Source organism: Mirounga leonina, unplaced genomic scaffold (assembly GCF_011800145.1).
Source record: "Mirounga leonina isolate KUSES-001 unplaced genomic scaffold, KU_Mleo_1.0 Mir_224, whole genome shotgun sequence".
Taxonomy (NCBI): Eukaryota; Metazoa; Chordata; class Mammalia; order Carnivora; family Phocidae; genus Mirounga; species Mirounga leonina.
The window spans coordinates 9,417,852-9,435,222 of NW_023270615.1; the positions used below are offsets into that span (position 1 = coordinate 9,417,852).

Genomic DNA, 17,371 nt, shown 5'->3' on the forward strand with positions numbered 1-17,371 from the left:
GGTGTGGGAACTCCAGGTTCACATTCACCTCTCTGGCCTCTCTGGGCCAAAAGCTAAAGAACACTGAGGGGTTCTTCCCTTTCCCCCGACCTCGTGGCAGAGATGGCCCCTCCAGGTGTAATGTGTGTGTCATCAGAGCCCCAGCTCAGCATCTTGGGAATCATCAGAAACACTGGGATTCTTCAGCAAGAATGCATTTTCCAGGGCAGAAGTTAATCTGAGCAATTGAGCTGATTCGTGCAGATGGCAGCCATCAACACATAGGACAGAGACTAGGATCTAAAGACATAAAGCCCTCCACTTTGGCCATCAAAGTCCTAAGATGTTCAAAGTCAACAGTTCTATACCTTAAATTGTATTCTTTTTTTTTTTTTTTAAATAAGATTGATGTACTAGGATGTTCCCTATAAATTATTTATAATACTTCTCCCTCTCCCCAACCAAAAGGGGACTGTAATAAAGAATCAATAGATTATAAATAGAACATTTAACATAGCAAAATACTATGTGACTGCTAAAATCACATTTTTTAAGATGAATGATGTGGCAAAAAAAAAAAACATTGAGGCAACCACCATCTTGAGTGTCTACTGTATGTCAAACCCTGTGCTGAATGCTTACGATGGAAATGACAGTTCTGACCTGGACGAGCTTTCAGTCTAGTGGAAGAAAGAGAGGAGTAAACGTAATGGAGCAAATGCTCAGAATGAGGTACTTCCTATGGGCTCTGGGACTCCTTCCTAAAGAGGGGCAATTAACCCAGACAAGGGGTCCTGAAGGATCACAAGAGCATAGACACTTGAACTGGGTGGGCAAGAGTTGGCCTTAGTGAAGACCAAGTGAAGGGGCTTTCTAGAATGACAGTGGATGCTGGAGGGTAGTATTCGGGCATCCTTGGAAGGATGCATTCCAGCTGGAGCTCAGGTGGCTGGAGAAGGGGTTGGGGGGAGAGATGGTAAAAATAGCAGCATGTCTCCCAGTGTTCAGTGTCTAGGAGCTCTGTATCCATTGTCCCATTTTGTGTCATTCCATGACTGTACTAGGAAGCGTCAGGGCAGGCTTCTGACCAGAAATGTCCAACTCTGAAGTCTGCTCTCAGCTCTGCCCTGATGGCTGGGGCAGTGCACAGAGGTCCAATCATCAACACCTCGTTTTCCACATAAAGCAGCTCGAACATGGAGCCAGGCCGAAATTTAGAGCACGAGTTAAAATAGCCAAAAATGGGAAAAGGCCTCCACCTCCCCACAAAAGGGAATTAAGTAAAAAAGTTACATCCATTCAATGGCATATTGTGCAAGCATTAAAATGACAGTTATGGACAATAGAAACATGGGAAATTTTTTAATGTAGTATTTAGGACTTTTTCCTAATGTAAAATGAAAAAGGTTCATTATAGAAACTTTGAAATTTTCAGAAAAAATGATTAAGAAAAGTAATCCTACCATCCAAAAATAACCAGCATTCATATTTTGGTATACTTCTTTCCATGTGCGTGTGCATGTGTGTATACACACAAAAATTAGGCTTGTAAAATATATAGTTTTGTGTCGTGTATTTGTTAATTGACATTATACTAAAAGCATTTTCCCTTGCATGCCATTAAGTATTCTCCAAAAACATACATTTTAATGCCGTTACAATCCATTTCATAGACCAATAAGTATTTATTTATTTATTTAAAGATTTATTTATTTATTTATTTATTTGACAGAGAGAGAGAGCGAGAGAGGGAACACAAGCAGGGGGAGTGGGAGAGGGAGAAGCAGACTCTCCACTGAGCAGGGAACCTGATGTGGGGCTCGATCCCAGGACCCTGGGATCATGACCTTAGCCGAAGGCAGACGCTTAATGACTGAGCCACCCGGGCGCCCCACAAATAAGTATTTAAATGAATAAAAGACAGGAACACAAAATTGTACAGACTTTGCGATTACAGCTATATAAAATTGGCATAAGAAACAGATTAATAATGCTTGGGTTAGGGGCAGTTTTTTCTCTAATGCGGTTACTTCCATGTCTTCGTTTTTTAAAAAAATTTCAACCATTGGCCTTAATTCATTCAACAATGAAAATTGTTCCATCATTTTACAACTGACCGAATTATCCATGAATGATAAAATTGTGCTCCTGTTTGACATCCAGTCCTGGGTTTGGGTTTGGAGAAAATGCACATTGACTGAGAAAGAGGGAAATCCAACTGTCGGTGGTGCCCGTAGGCCCTGTCATAGCGCCACCATCCCCCTTCCACCGGAGAGCTGCAGAATTGCTTTGTCAATGTAAAAAGTCATAAAAACCAGGAGGGGCTTGTTTTATGGGGCTGATAGAGTTTCATGTTGATTTATTAAGTCTAGTGGTTTTTTTTTTTTTTTTCCTTTAGAACAGAGTCACAAACAAGCCAAGAAGGAAAATTGAGATTCTAATCAGAGGCTTTGGTGATTCGTGGCTCTGAGAGTGGAGTGTCATTTAATTTATAGTCTGCTCAGGTTTGTGTGTGGCACCTCCAACATGATGTGGGGAGAGAAATAGGGAAGCTAGTCTGTGCCAGCAAGGATGTAATTCGTCAGTTGGGTGAGAGGTGATGGAGAAAGGCCAGGGGGGACTGCTGTATCAAAGCAGATCCTAAAGTTCCTTGAAAGAGCTACAAAACTGGTAGAAAGTAGGTGTTTTCCCCCTACTCCAAAAGAAATTACTTGGCCCCCTTTTAGGGAACCGTTCTGTCGTATATCTGTCTGTAAAGCTCTAGATGTCAAGAAAACAGAGATGCTTAGAGGAAACGATAATATCTTTGGGAAGTCACTTTGAATCTAAGACAGGATAGATTATAAAATTTAACACTGTCTTAAACATAATCCTATATGACAACGAGGAAGCTTCACTTGATACCATCAAAACATTCATTTGCCAGGCCCCAGCCCCTACTGCCTGCCACAGCCCCCAGCCAATCTCCTCCCCTCACAGCCGTGCACTCCGCTCCAGAACCACAGTGTGCTGAGCCCCCTGAATGCTGTTTGATGCCTCAGGGTCTTTGCACAGCCACACCCTTCCTCCTGCCCAAACACTACATCTGAAAAACATTCTTCCTCCTTCAGAGCCCAAGAAGATAGCCCCTTTCCCCAGGATACCTTCCTCTAACTGCCCTAAATGACTGTTCTTCATTTTCTCAGGGCCCTTGTGGCATGACCCTATCATTCATTCATTGTGCATCTGTCCATCCTGAGCCGCTCGAGTTCAAGGGCTGGGTCTCACTGTTTCCTTACCACCTGGCACATGGTAGACACTCAATACATTCGTACTAAAGTAAGTGCTTCCATTTTATAACACAAGGTTCTCTTATTAAAGTGTGTGAAAAAGCCTTAGGTCCTAAAGCCTGGGCAGGCTCCCCTTGGTCCGAGTGATGCCTGCACCACCCCCTTCTTGCTAGAAGGAGAGGCGATGACATAAGAGCCTTCTCGAGCTTCTCAAAACGCTGATTAATAGTCTCTGAATCCCCAGCTTAGAAGACACTGGAACCTCTCCCTCAAGTCTGACCTACCCTGCAAGGGAACAGGAGTTCGCAATGTTACTCACCCCCGTGAAGATTGCGTGCCTGGCAATCTGATTTAATTATTTCAGGAGCTTGGTTCAGGCTGCTCTTATCTGCCTAGGAAGGAAAAAAAAAAAAAAAAGGCTCTAGTAGGTTTCTTGGCCACTTTTGACTCAGTGTTATCCCAGAAGAAAACAGAGTAATTGTTGTTTTTCTCCATTTTAAGCCTAGATTCGCCTCTACGGCAGGGTTTTATTTATATGTTAAGTCTTCCAGAGAAAGCTTTCTGTTTCTTCATGTTAGTGGAAATTTATAGTGTTGCTCCAGCCACCCTCAGCAATAATAGAAATTTCTGTAAATATATATGTGTTTTCCAGGGTTTCTCAGCCTCGGCACAATTGGCACTTTCGGCTGGATAACTCTTTGTGCGGAAGGCCGTCCTGTCCCTTGTGGGATGCCTGGTGACATCCCTGAACTCTATCCACCAGATGCCAGTCACAGCCCAACACACGCTTGTGATCGTCAAAAATGTCCCCAGATTCTGACACATAAAATGGGAAGAGGGAGGAGGACAAAATCATTCCCCGTTAAGAGCCACAGATATACATGCGTGTGCCCAGCCCACACACAGACACATACACACTATAATATATAGAAATATATACATAAAACACTTTCTTATAACCTCTCATAGAGCCTTGATGGTTGGCATATTCTGCTTGGCTTTTGTTTCTTTTTTTTTTTAAGGGCACTGGGACCAACAATCACCAGCTGCCCAGGTACCAAAAAATTATGCTTCCAAAATATCTTTTTTTTTTTTTTTAAAGATTTTATTTATTTATTTGAGAGAGAGAATGAGAGACAGAGAGCATGAGAGGGGGAGGGTCAGAGGGAGAAGCAGACTCCCCGCCGAGCAGGGAGCCCGATGCGGGACTCGATCCCGGGACTCCAGGATCATGACCTGAGCCGAAGGCAGTCGCTTAACCGACTGAGCCACCCAGGCGCCCTTTTTATTTTTTATTTTATTTTATTTTTTTTTAAAGATTTTATTTATTTATTTGAGAGAGAGAATGAGAGAGAGCACGAGAGGGAAGAGGCTTCCAAAATCTCTTGATGTCGATTCCGCACGAAGAGCAATGGAGCTGCCCTACGTGTGCCACTCACGACAGAAGCCCTTTTTTTTTGGCTTTTGTTTCTTATATGAAAAATCACTTCTTTTAGAGACACTTTGCCAGTTTAGAGGTGCAATGTGGTAATGGTGGTGGTGATGATGATGATGATGTGTGTGTGCGTGCACGCACCACACCTGAATGCAAAACCAAGGCTCCAAAGAAAGGTGACCAGGTTAACTTTCCTTTTCCCGGGGGAAAGCACCACAGGACGTCGCTAAGTGCCACTTACAGGAAGGCAGTGGTTCCGTTTTTGCTCTCTTCTGTTTCCCCTCTTTTGGCTTTCAGCATCCTGTTCCAGAGCTAGCTCTTGGGGCTATGGCAGACCTTCCTGGAAAGTCTGGTTCTCATACACTGCCTCACGTCTACCCCTAACTTGCTCAGCTAGAGGTAACAGAGGTAGTTTTTGCTTTGCTTACTGCATGCCAGCCTCCATCCTAAACCCTGGAGCCATGGTATTTCTTTTAGCCCTTACAGTAATTCTGTAATGTAGGCATCTGGGAGCAAACGGACATCAACACTGCACACACATAGCTGTTGAGTGTCACGGCTTGCTCTTGACCGTTACACTGTCTTACCTTCCGAAGGATTGGTGAATTGGCTTATCAAGAACCTCCTAGGACCACATCATGAACTATTGAGATAAATGACTTTCACAGTTTTGATATGATCTCTTCCACTGCGGGTTGAAAGTGAGAGGGGCTGGAGGAAAGGAAAATATACTTAAAATTCTCATAGAGGTGATCAGAAACATGGTTGGGGAAGGCCGGTCCTTTGTCTTCTAGCTACATGTGATCTAATGCATGTCTTGTGATTTGTTTATATTAATTAAGTGGAAGATATAATTGGCTTTTTTTTTCAATTTCAAATAACGCATTAAAGCTCTAAAATGCAAAGCGGCTAGATTATTTCTCCCCAAATTTAAATTTTCAAATGAGCAAGTGATTCTCCTGAAGCCTAGGACCTTCCATGAGTTTTTTGGTGTGTTTTTTTTTTTTTTTTCTCCCTTTGCGGAAGTGTTATCACAGGCTGACTCTGATCAGGAGCTTTGAGAAATGAGAACTTCGACTTAGGGCATGTGAGACATTCCCAGGGAATCCCCAGTGATTCCCACCGCTCTCCTGTAAGTGGAAAACATTTCCCCATCATCTCCCACCTGGACAGCTGGGTCACCCACCCCATTGGGGAGTACAGAGCAGCCTTGGCATGTCGTTCTCTTACTTAGTGTGGTGGGTAAGCATTTTTGGCAGAAGGTAAAAATCTTTTGGGGGGGCAAGGGGTGGATTTTCTGATGAAGATGATATCTGGAAAGGAGAGAGAGACACAGCCAGGGCAGACCACCCTTCCCAGGATTCTCGACACAAGCCCAGCGGTCTCCATTAATTCTCCTGCCTCCTCCCAGCTGAGAGAGGCAGCACTTTCTCCAGAGCACAGGATCATGGGACGGAGGAGAAGCTGAAGGTGGAGGGTCAGCGATGGGGGAGTCCCCCCAACAGGATGTCCAGGACCCTGGTGTTATTTGAAAAAGCCCCACAGCTCATTCTGACAGGCCTACCTATTAGGAATCCTCTGCATTAGTCAGACACCAGAGGATGTGGTCCAAACCCGAAGTTCAAAGTTGATGAGGAATGTTGAAAACTCAAAGATTAACAATTTGAATTATGTGAATGACTATGTGTTGGGTGCCTGTGGGGCTGGCGGGAATTTCCTTAGTGTTGGAAGAAGCTTTCATATCCCTGGACTTCCCCAGTGCAGGTGCGATTTTCTCTATAGGGAACGCCCTTCTGTATCTGGCAGGTGTCTGCTCATCTTCCAGGAGCCCACTGCGGTAGTGTTTCTTCCATGTGGAATGGTTGATATTCCTCTGTGCTCTCCTGCCGTATGCAGAATCCAGGAAATACTTTAATTCCACACTAGAATCTAGAAGATGGCTCCAGGTGGACGGAACAGCAGGTGCAAAGTCCCTGATGTGAGAATGAGTGCAGTGTGTTCGAGAAACAAAAAGGACAGTGTAGGACACGAGGTCAGATAGGGAGGAAGGGACAAAATCATGCAAAACTTGATTGGTGGTGAAAAGGACTTTGAATTTTATTCTAAGTGAGATGGGAAGCCATTGAGCTGGAAAGTGTCAGGATCAGATTTCTGTACTGAGGAGTTGCTTTCAGAGCGTTTTCCTCACCCTTCATTCACTCGGCATTTATCACCAGCATTTAGCACTGCCCTAGATTCTGAGGAGTGAGTGGTGGATGAAAGACAAAGATACGTGCTTTTAAGAAGCACGCGGTGTGGTGTGGAGACCACTGTGCCCTTGGCCAATGACAGCATGCTGGGCTAGTGCCGTGGTCTGTGTGGTGGAGGCCTGCAGACCCAGGATGAAGAGCCCCAGGACAAGGGCGGATGAGGAGGTTTTCCAGATGAGGACATTGTTAATGACCCTCCTAATCTGTGCCATAAAAGCAGGAGTTTATGTTGCTATGGGGATATGTAACAGGAGGACCTAGCCTAGTGTGGGGGAGGTAAGGGAAGAACCCTGGCAGAAAGGATTTTTAGACTGAGTTCTGAAAGGTGGGCGGTAGCTGGTCAGGCAGAGAGGTGAGGGAGAGTCCTGATAAGTGCCCAGCATGGGGGCGGGAGCATGATGATGAGAGATAAAGCTGGGTAGGTCAGTGGGGTCTGAGCCTGCAGGCCTTGAGGCTGCAGTCAGGGCTTGGGTCATTACCCAGAGAGCTATGGTGAAAAAAGCATTTTAAAGAAAGGAGGGGGGTGCCTGGGTGGCTCAGATGGTTGGGCGTCTGCCTTCAGCTCAGGTCATGGTCCCGGGGTCCCGGGATCGAGTCCCGCTTCGGGCTCCCTGCTCCTTGGGAGCCTGCTTCTCCCTCTGCCTCTCTCTCTCTCTCTCTCTCATGAATAAATAAATAAAATCTTAAAAAAAAAAAAAGAAAGAAAGGAGGGACATGATTAGAGTTGCATTTTAGGAAGGCAGTCCAGCTGCATGGTGGAGAACGTTCTGGAAGGAAGCAAAGACAGGGAGGAGGACAGTGAGGAGTTAAGCTGTAGCCTAGATGAGAATGGATATTGTGGCTCTGGGGCAGAGTGGTGGGTCTGAACCGTGTAGGAGACGGAGAAGGAGCCTGGGGGGAAAGATGAACTGGTTTGGAAATGTGTCGGAACTGCATGTTGAGATAACTGATAAAATAGGGAGGAAGTACTGTGATGTCAGAGGAAGACCCTCAGTTGGTCTTTGGACAGGTCAGGCAGCTGCAGGGAGATATCCAGGAGGCACTAAATATTCTGACACAAAGCCCCACGGAGAAGTGTGAAGAAGGGATCCGTCCTTGGGAGAATTAACGTGTGGATAATCGAGGTCACGGGAATGGATGGGTTGCTGGGGGACGGTGTGCAGAGATAACTGAGGAACACCCGTATTTAGGACCGCCTAAGAACTCCCATCAGATGTGTATTGAAACCCCAGACCCTTCAGGGTCTCACAGCTGTATGGGCTGTGGGCACCCGGGATGCTGAGCACCAGTGTACATTCAAGGCGCCCCTGCTAACGGGGGGATCCTTGTAATGGGGGCCTCCCTGATGATAAATTAGCTTAGGTCTCTGCCTGACAAGGGCTTCCAATCACCTTCACATTTCAGTTGTTTGGAGGGCTTTTGTGGGCGAATAACCAGTCTTGTTTGCTGCTTCTTCTTCAGGATTAGAAGGAGTATTTTAGAATATTTAGAATGTTTTCTTCTCTTGGCTTTATGCCCATGCTGTATGAGGAGCCACAAAGGAGGATGGGCCTTTTTTTTCTTACAGACTTGAGCAGCAGCCTTTCCACTAAATTCACACCAGCAGTATTTCAGGGAGGAGGGGGCCGTGAGAGGAAAGGGGGAAGGTGGTCAAAAGTACAAACTTCCAGTTATAAGATGAATAAGTTCTGAAGATATGATGTACAGCATGGTGACTTTCGCTAACAATATTGTATATTTGCAAGTTGTTAAGAGAGTAGATCTTTTTTTTTTTTTTAAAGATTTTATTTATTTATTTGACAGAGAGAGACACAGCGAGAGAGGGAACACAAGCAGGGGGAGCGGGAGAGGGAGAAGCAGGCTTCCCGCTGAGCAGGGAGCCCGATGCGGGGCTCGATCCCAGGACCCTGGGATCACGACCTGAGCCGAAGGCAGACACTTAACAACTGAGCCACCCAGGTGCCCCAAGAGAGTAGATCTTAAAAGTTCTCACCCCCCAGCATGCACATATACACACAAGTTGTAACTTTGGGAGGTGATGGATGTGTTAACTAACCTTCCGGTAGTAATCATTTCACAAAATATACACATATTAAATCAGTACATTGTACACCTTAAACTTACACGATATCATGTGTCAGGATGTCAGTTATGTCTCAGTAAAGCTTGGGGGGGGGGAGGAAATATGTCATACGGTTTCAGAACAGTTACTAAATGTTATAGAGAATTGACATCTCCTTAAACCAGAGGCATGGCCAGGAAGAAACAAACATCTAGTGACTCATACTTAGCAAAAGCAGAATTGATCATTCTTGGTAACACTGGATTATGGTAATACAATTTATTTTGATTACTCAGAATGAGAATTGACTAAACTGGCCCTTTCAAATCCTGCTAAAGTCTGTATGGACTCACATGATAGTCCAAGCAACACCAGGCACGCTACCATGCAGTAAGTCCTCGTGGAATGTTATTCACCATTGTTATTGTTGTTTTGTTACTATTTATTATACTTGCATGATTATGCATCGCCTCGGGCAGGGACTAAAGATCTTGATCTTTTTATATCCTTGGGACTAGCAGAATCCTTGACACAAGGTAGAAATAAAGTATCTTATATTGGTTTCTAATTGGTTGATTATGTTAGTAATCTTTTCCCAGTTGGAGTGTAATCTCCTTAAAGACAGGAATGATGTCTCCTGCTTCTTTACTTCCAAAAATGCTAGCCCTTTTCTGAGCACATGGTCGTTACCTGCTTGTATCTATTTAAAAACTGACAGACTGAAATCCCGAGTTTCACTTTTGTCAGTTGAAGAGCATAAAAATGATAACAAACATTTTGTGGCCTCTGACCCCAGCAGCAGAAGCAAGGTCAAGCCCACCTCATTGAAATGCACACCTGTAACCTGTAAAAACGACGGGCCTTTTACAACTCAGAGACATTGGGGTTGAAACTGAAGACACGCTCCTTGTTTTTAAATATTGCTCTTTGATCAGGGTATTAATATTCATAAAGCTCTTGAAAGGAGATTGTCATTAGCTATTAAAGCCATTCCGGTTGTCACGGGGTTTCAAAGTATTGCCACAGAGATGAATTTGGCTCTGTGATGAACTGCATTCGGGTATGAGTTCTGTCATTCGTCTGCAGACCTGTGCCCCTGAAACCAAGAGGTGGAGATTAGAAGTACAGAAGTCAGGAGAGAATGCTTGGAAGGAGCGTCTGGAATTCAGAGTTTGGGGCGGTGCATTTTATGCGCCCTTGATGAGGATAATGTCACGGGGCATAGAACACCACCACCAGAAAACAGTGGCTTCTTGTCCCATGAATGCTGCCATACACACCTTCTTGAGAATTGGCATTGAGGAGAGGCTACACCGTTTGTTTTCCAAGTGGGTAGTTTGTATTTCTTGACATTTGATCCCAGTGACTTTCACATTAACAAAAGTCAATGGGTGCCATAGAAGAATCAGTCTTTGCGCAAAGCTCAAGACTCCCTGTTCTCTCAAACACCTTCAAGAAAACTGTCCATATGAGTGTCAGGAACCACAGGAACCAAATCAGTTCATCTAGAAGGATTTGGTATTTGCAGAGTGATCTGCATCTTGATGGATGGGTGGACAGACAAGTCTAATAATTTTTTTAAATCAAAACCAAGTAAACAGTAAACTCAGAATGATATGAGCCAATATATTCTCTATTAATATGAGTTGATAAGGTGAGTTCTTTGGGTGCCTCATTTTGTAGTCACACGACGCCTATAACTCAGATAACCTTTTCTGCTTTTGAATCTAAGAATGCTTTTTATTTCAGAAAATAGAGTGTAGACCTTAAATTGGATCTTAATGAAAATTCTGTTAATACTGCAATAGCCTCTCACTTGTAATCATTTCAGAAGAGGCGTTTTGATGGTATCTCCTTTGCTGGTGATAGTGGAGGTGAAATTTAATAACAAAATCTTTTTAATTTCAAAGTCCATTTTGAGTGGATGAGGAAAACAAGTCATCTTTAACTGAAAAAAATGACAAGTTGGATAAATTTATTAAGAATGCTGTGTAACCACAAATGCAGAGAATGTAATTCAGATTTTAAGAATCTTGCCAAATTCGGGCAACTTTACGTGTGTAGAATAAGATAGACTTGAGATTTGTGTGTGGAAAATGTTCTTTACAAGTGGACTGGCCCAAAGTATAGCCCTGCTGATGCCCAGAGCAAAGATTCACTGGAGGCTTTTGAGGACAGTGAGGTGACTTTAAATTCTGTGCAAGATTTAGAAAACTGTTATTTCCAAAATAGCCGTGTAAGTTTTGTAAACCACACCTTTGGGAAGTGACGTCGATAGTGAATTTTACAGTAATTGTTTTGTGTGGTGTTCAAGTCTACCAATACTGTTTTATTAGATTGTTTTTAAACTTCATTATTTTTAATTCAGTGTTTTAAAAAAATCATTGTAGTTTTAAGCCCAGAATTAAAATTTTCTCTTTAGTCAGATCTAGGGTATTCTCTTTGCAGTAGACCAGTGTTTTGTTTGGGTTTTTTGTTTTGTTTTGGTTTGGTTTTTGTAGTCCTTAACTCAGTCTTCAAAAGTTTTGACTAACATTTAGTTAGCAGAAATTCAAAAGAGAATCAACAAAATCTGGGATATTTTGTAAGTGTCAGTAATATTTACACTGTAAGCTTTAATGTTCTTGCTGTCCTGCCACAAAGCTTGAAATTCTGAATTGGATTTAATGTTTGATTTGACCTTATGGTGGCAATCCAATTCCTTCTGAATATACATGGAAGATATTATTAGATCTGCTTTGGAAGTTCAGGCCAGTCCAAATGCGGCTTTTTCCTTTTTTTTTTTTTTTTTTTTTTTTGAAAATAATGCAAACACAATTGAGAAAGACTACCACCTCCTACCAAAAAAAAAAAAAAAATGTTAGAAGGGAAATAATAGAAATGAATATTGTGCTAATCATAATCACCTTAAAAATCCCCTAGACCCACAAATGATAAGTTGTAGGACTGACAGATCCAACTAGATCCCAAAACCAGCTCTAGTTAAGACTCCAGCGGGCCTCTGGACTCTGTAACAGATGATGACTCATTCATTATAAACCAGCAATGAACTTTCCTTGATGAGGTAGCATAATTAGTTCTCCACATGAGCTTTCTGCTTACTCAAGCCCTGAGCATCCTTTTCTGAGGGAAGGGTACTTTTCTTCCTGTATAATGGTAACGTCACATTTACAATCCTGCTAAGATGTCCCCAGAGCCATGCTGTTCAAAGAGTGATCCTCAGACCCGGTCAATGAACCCTTTATTCCTGGTCTGCAATGAGTTAAAGGAGTGGGCGCTACCGTATAAACCAACCACATCGCTAAGCACACAGTTTAGTTTGTCTGTTGATCATAACACCTTTCTCAATGAAGAAAGCAAGTGCATTGATTTACCTTCTGGGGGAAGCAAAGTGCCAGTGTTCTCTGTCTTAATGTTCTCTTTCTGATTCGCAGGGATTCTCTCGACACTTTGGAAAGTTCAGCTCAGAATGTATAAAATATGAGAACACAGGATTTTTGTAGGGCGCTATTTACAAAGAGCAACATGATAGAGTCCACATATACAGACTTTGTAGTATCATAGTTATTATTCAGAGTACTTCTTTTTCATGAAAGATGCCTTTCTGTTTCTATGTTGCATCAACTTGTACATAAACTTGATTCCTAGATAGGAAAATTAATAAGTTTAATAATGTCATTATGCAATGTTTCATAATATTAATAGTTATTGATGAGTGTTTCCTACGGTACTGGGCCAAGTGCTTTACATGCATTAGCATATTTTGTCCTCCCTACAGCCCTCTGTGGTAAGAATTTTTTTTAATTTTTTTATAAAGATTTCATTTATTTATTTGAGAGAGAGAGAAAGAGCACGAGCGGGGGAGAGGGGCAGAGGGAGAGGGAGAAGCAGACTCCCCGCTGAGCAGGGAGCCCGATGTGGGGCTCAATCCCAGGACCCTTAGATCATGACCTGAGCCGAAAGCAGACACTTAGCTGACTGAGCCATCCAGGTGACCTTGTGGTAAGAATTTTTATCATCTTCTTTTTGGAGTTAAGGAAAACTGAGGCTTAGGGAGTGTTAATAACCTACCCAGTACCAAACAGCTCGTCAGTAGTTACAGCAGTGATTCAAAAGCAGGTCGGCTTCACTTCAGGGTCCTTGTGCTTAGCCCCTTGTAAGCCCCCAAGGGCCGGCAGGATCACTGACAAATTAGTGAATGAGATTCATATTCTGGCAACAGGGTGTACAGAGTTCATATAGTCTCCTTATAGCCACTCTCCATATAGCCACAAATAAGTAGAAAAGTTGGTTAAAATACACTTTTTAAACATAAACATTGCGATCAAAAGAAAGAAGGAAAGAGACTCAAAAGGTGCAAGAAAAGAAGCAGAAGCTCAAAGGAGCCAGATAAGAAAGGTGCAGTTAGGGCACTGGGATCGGGGTCTGGAAATAGACCCTTGTGTTAACTCCCATGCATGCAAGGACAGCAGCTGGGACAGACCCGGTGCATGCAGGGAGCTAAAACTTAAACCCCATACAAGGCTGAGCTCCTCAAGAGTTGCCATTTTTTTTTTCAAGAAGGGGACTTGAAAAATCCCATCTGCCAAACTCATTCCACCTCCCGGTGTGGGGTCCAGACCTACCCCAATGATGCAGAAGTCTAGAGAGATTGCCTATACCTGGAGAGTCCTAAGCCTTCACCTTGATGAAGAACTCTGACTTCTGTCTATTCTTTCAGCCTTACCAAAAACACATCCTTCTCTTGACATAAAATATGGACATTTTAGAACACCAAAGATGAAAGGAGCATTTTAAACATAACCAGAAAGGGGAAAGTAAATAACTCAGAAAAAGGACCAGTTGCCATCAAAGGAAAACCAATTTAGCTGGCGGCATACTTGCTTTTTGGCAACAGTAAAGACTGAAAAACATTGAAATAACATCTTCAAAAAGCTGGGAAAAATAGCTATCAACCTGGAATTCTGTACCTGCAAACCATCATTTAAGAGTGATAATGACATGGAATCCACAATGACAGGAAAAGCTACTGGTGAAAACAGTAATCTCACAAATATTATGTTGAGTGAAAGAAGCCAGATACAAAAGAGCACCTACTCTATGACTCCATTTATATGAAATTCAAGAACTAGGCTAACTTAATCAGTAGAGAGAAATGTCTGACTAGCAGGGGTGAGTACTAACAGAGAAGGGGCAGACAGAGCCCTTTGGTATGATGAAAATATCCCAAGTCTTGGTCAGGGTAGTATTTGCTTGGGTGTAGATGCAAAAATTCAATGAGCTTAAGCTCTTTGCCTGTATGCACATCACACACCTCACTCTATATGTTTTGACTCCACCCCCAAAAAAACCATATTTTTTTAAAGCAGGAAGGTATAATAAAGACTTTTTTAAATTTGCTTTTTATAAACACTCCCTAAAGAATGGCTAAAGATTTATTTCTGTAAGAATGAGATAGAATCTGGAGGATCAGAGTAGGTTGTAATAATGAACAGTGACAAAAGAAAGTGGTAAATAAGAGGTTTCATTTAAACAAACATTGACTAACAACAATAATAAGGTCTTTGGGGTGTGGGTTAAACCCAAAACGGAATTAAAACACTAGGTAACAACCAGTATATGTGGTAGATGGTAATTGGAATGAAAGTATTCTAAGATCCTTCCTTTTTTCTGGAGGAGGGTAGAAATGTTGATGAACTTTGAATAAACGTTAAAAATTTAAGGTAGTCACAAAAACAATAGCAACAGAATACCTGTCATTTTAATTGTAAAATAAGAATTAAGAAGTTATTCACTCTAATAGTAAGCAGGGAAAGGAGAAGAACAGAAGCAAAGAACAGGCTTGGTAAATAGGGAAAAAAATGGAAGCAATAGGTCTAAGTATATTAGCAATTAGAATATAAATGTAATTTTTTAACAGACATAACTTTTAACATGTTAAAAGACAGAGATTCTACCATACTATTTATATGACTGACTCCCAAACCAAATGACATAAAGCCAAAGGGATAGAAAATGATAAACCAGAAAGCTATTTTTAAAAATAAGAGCCTGTGTAACTACATAAATGTCATGCAAAGCAGACCTTAAGGCACAAATATTTTTTTTGCAGTAATTTATCAAAAAGTTATAAAAATTCTGAGCCTGAACCCTCTAAGTAAATAAAGCAAAATTTGATAGAATGACAGGAGAAAACAGACAAATTCATACTTACAATGGGGGGTTTTAACACACATCCCTCAGAAAATGATACCTTAAACAGGCAAAAAAGGACCAAAGATGTAGAAAAGTTGAACAACATTATTAATGAACTTGACCCTCTGAATATAGAAAGACCCCTGCCTCAACATTTAGGCAATATACACATTCCAAGCACAACACACATGCTTTACAAAATTGAACATGCATCAGGCCACAAAAGAAGTATCGGTAAAGAGTAAACCAGACAAGGTCTAAGACAACTGGGAGCATCTAGGTTTGCAGCAAACAGGAGAGAATATGCCTTCTAAAGGCAAAGCCAATAAAATAAAACAAAAATACTCTACAGCCTATAGGCTCCAGTTTGAAACTTCTAAGGGATTGCACTGTTACGAAATTATCTAAGCCCATCCAGCATCCGCTGCTGTCTTTCTGTCTTATTGCTTGCTGTCTTATCTTGAGACAACTCAGCTATTTTCAGAGAAAGGAAAGGTGTTGCCAGTGGATAGGACCCCACCCCCACCCCCATCCCATTAGTCATCTTCCGAGTTGTAAACACTTCTGATAGGAGGCAACAGGGCATCGGGAGGCAGGGGGAGGAGAGGAAAGGCCATTGTGTTAAATTAGTCATGAATTGGGGGTTACTCATTGCCCCTGGCCCCCTGAATTTCACCCCTAGGAGAGGTTGTATGAAGTCTTTCTCTGAAGATGCTAAAGGATTGATCAAATAACTTTCTTCCTGGATACAGTTCAGGCTTTATGTATTGAGCACATTCAATAAGCATCTCTTTTCATGGTGGGAAAGAACTATGTGAACCTGAGGATACTTGGACATAGATTCTCTTTGTCAATTTGGCAAACACAGGATTTACCAGGAACACTATAGGACTTCACTCAGACATCTAATTGTCTCACCTTATTTTTTCCATGGTTTACAAATAACATTTTTCGGGCGCCTGGGTGGCTCAGTTGGTTAAGCGACTGCCTTCGGCTCAGGTCATGATCCTGGAGTCCCGGGATCGAGTCCCGCATCGGGCTACCTGCTCAGCAGGGAGTCTGCTTCTCCCTCTCCCGCTCCCCCCTCTTGTGCTCTTTCTCTCTCTCACTCTCTCTCTCTCAGATAAATAAATAAAATCCTTAAAAAAAAAAAAAACAACAAATAACATTTTTCAGCGCCGTCGTGATAATATTCTAGATTTGGTGTGTGTCCTCCTAATGTGTTAATCTACAGCATTCTTAACCCTTTATAAATGATTCGTGGCAGCCTCTCATTTTGTTAGATTTTAGTAGCTCTCCTGTATCTTTTGCTGACCTGGAAATTCTACAGACAGCTCCATTTTTAGGCTGATGAGATGCAGTGATCCCTGAAGTTGTCTGTGCCGTGTCCCACAGGAGACCTCCTTCAAGCTTGAAATGATTCCATTTATTACCATGAATCCCTGCCCTTGAGAACATCGTAGCTGAATGTTTGCTAATTTCCCTCTGAGCTCTGCCTCCTCACACTGGCTATCAGTCTGTCTCCTAAAATCTTTCTTAACTTATTTTTTTTTTAAGTTAAAGAATTGATCACTAAATTCTGTATCTCATGGGTGGTTTTGGTTGATAAAAGAGGAATAAAACAACCCACCACAGTTAATTTTATAGTGTAATCGAAAAGCTAAAGCAAATATTGAGGGCGGGCATCTTCCCTATCTGTAAGGAATAAATATTGCTCAGATTTGTATTTTTCTGAAAGTGCTAACTCTGAGTCCCTTTGCAAAGAGTAATAAACTGCAGCGGTACCTGCACCCTGGGCATCAGAATTCTTGCCACAGTGGAAGCTGTCATTGGCCGCATTTGCATAAGAGGCTGTCCCCCATAGCTGTGCCCACAAGCTTCCCATCTTGGGGTCCACATCCAGCATGTCTCTGGTTTCCCATATTGACCCCAAAATTTCAGTCTTTAGTGTGTGGACTGAACAAAGATGTAAAATGCTTTGGCTTGTTGTTGCTGAACAAAGGAAACCTGGTTTTGTGCAGATCCAGATATATTTAAACTGATTCAGTATTTTCTACTCAATAGAAAGTGGGGGGACATGTCAATGTGATAGTGACAGATTTCTCTGAATTATATCTGTGTCATTGCTGTGCTTTAAAGTTTCCTATGAAAGACTTCATTCACTGCATGTGAGTTTCTAGTT

General features: G+C 42.2%; 1 protein-coding gene and 1 non-coding gene across 3 annotated transcripts in view; one reads left to right on the forward strand and one right to left on the reverse strand.

Annotated features, from left to right (window-relative positions):
• Nucleotides 1–17,371, forward strand: part of APBA1 (amyloid beta precursor protein binding family A member 1) — a 128,739-nt gene that overhangs the window by 3,182 nt on the left and 108,186 nt on the right. The window lies entirely within an intron of this gene.
• Nucleotides 4,615–4,703, reverse strand: LOC118026423. Its single transcript, XR_004683573.1, has one exon. It is a non-coding gene; the product is annotated as a U11 spliceosomal RNA (small nuclear RNA).